The sequence below is a fragment of the Mustela putorius genome, unplaced genomic scaffold, assembly GCF_011764305.1.
Source record: "Mustela putorius furo isolate JIRA1106 unplaced genomic scaffold, ASM1176430v1.1 tig00000580_pilon_pilon_pilon, whole genome shotgun sequence".
In the NCBI taxonomy this organism is placed as follows: domain Eukaryota; kingdom Metazoa; phylum Chordata; class Mammalia; order Carnivora; family Mustelidae; genus Mustela; species Mustela putorius.
This window is the reverse complement of record NW_025421423.1, coordinates 5515336-5516988: the sequence shown is the minus strand read 5'-3', so window position 1 is coordinate 5516988 and position 1653 is coordinate 5515336.

The following is a 1653-nucleotide window of genomic DNA, read 5'->3' as shown; positions in this document are numbered from 1 at the left end:
CTCTTTGTGGTGTCATTGTCTGGTTTTGGTATAAGGATAATGTTGGTCTTGTAGAACTTATGTGAAAGCTTTCCTTCCTCTTCTTCTTCTTTTTTTAAAAGATTTTATTTAATTATTTGATGGAGAGAGACACAGAGAAAAAGGGAACACAAGCAGGTGGAGCAGAAGCAGGGGAGGGAGAAGCAGGCTTCCTGCTGAGTGGAGAGCAGGATATGGGCCTCAATTCCAGGGCTCTGGGATCATGACCTGAGCTGAAGGCAGCCACCTAACAACTGAGCCACTCAGGTACCCTTTCCTTCCTTTTCTATTTTTTGAAATAGTTTGAGGAGAATAGATATTAAATCTTCTTTAAATGCTTGATAGCATTTACCTGTGAATCTATCTGTTCTTGGATTTCTATTTTTTTGGTAGTCCTTTTCATTACCAATTCAATTTCATTACTAATAATTGGTCTCTTCAGATTTTCTATTTCTTTCTGATTCTGTTTAGGAAGATTGTATGATTCTAGGAGATTATTCACTTCAATACTGTCCAATTTGTTAGCACACATAGTTTATAGTATTCTCTTATAACCCTTTGTATTTCCGTGGTATCAAGTATCAATCATTACTTCTTTCATTTCTTTTTATTCTTTTTTAAAGATTTTATTTATTTATTTGAACAGAGAGAGAGAGAGAGACGGTGAGAGAAGGAACACAAGCATGGGGAGTGGGAGAGGGAGAAGCAAACCTCTCTCTAAGCAGGGAACCCAGTGTGGGACTGCATGCCAGGGTCCTGGGATCATGAACTGAGCTGAAGGCAGACGCTTAATGACTGAGCCTCCCAGATGCCCTGTAGTGTATTTTCTCTTAAAGATTTGTCATACTTTATATACATATTCACTGCTGGACATTTAGATTTTCTGATTTTTTCCTCTTTCAACATTGATGGGATCAATATTCTTCTAAATTTCTTATACATAAATCTTTATTTATGTATCTGGTTATTTCTTCAGAATAGAGTCTTAGTAGTGGAAGTCTAAGGCATAAACAGCTTTATAGTTTCTTCCTACATTTTAGGTGTCTTCCTCAAAAGCAACATTTCATTCCTTCCATGATGAGAATGCCTGTTTCCTATCTATCTTTACCATTCTCACATATATAATGTGTTTGTATTCCATGCTTTATATTAAATGCAAATTATAATATGAATTACTACATGTACCTACTATATATACCTACTATAAATACAGTACGAAAATTAAGGTTTGTTATTTTATAAAATGCATAGACATAAGAAAAAGCAGTTGTTTACATATGAGAAGTTAAAAAGTAATATGTTGAAATTTAAAAATGGTGGAAAATTATTGAACTACTTTGTGGGCCTCATGTTTCTTCACCTATTGTTTTTGGGAATTTGTGGTAACTACAGACTAACTGTGTGTGTGTGTGTGTGTGTGCTATTTAATGTTCTAAAAATTTTGAAGTAATTTTTTTAAAGTAAATTTCCAACTATAAATATAATATGCTAATTGCAAAATGTTGCTCTAAGGAATAGTATCTTAGAAATAATGCCCCAGGCTCTGTGACCACTATTATGTAATTTTAAAGTTTCCTTTAGCTGTCCATTACAAGCAAAGTTACCAGATTTCTATCCTTGTAAACTTAGGGGTTT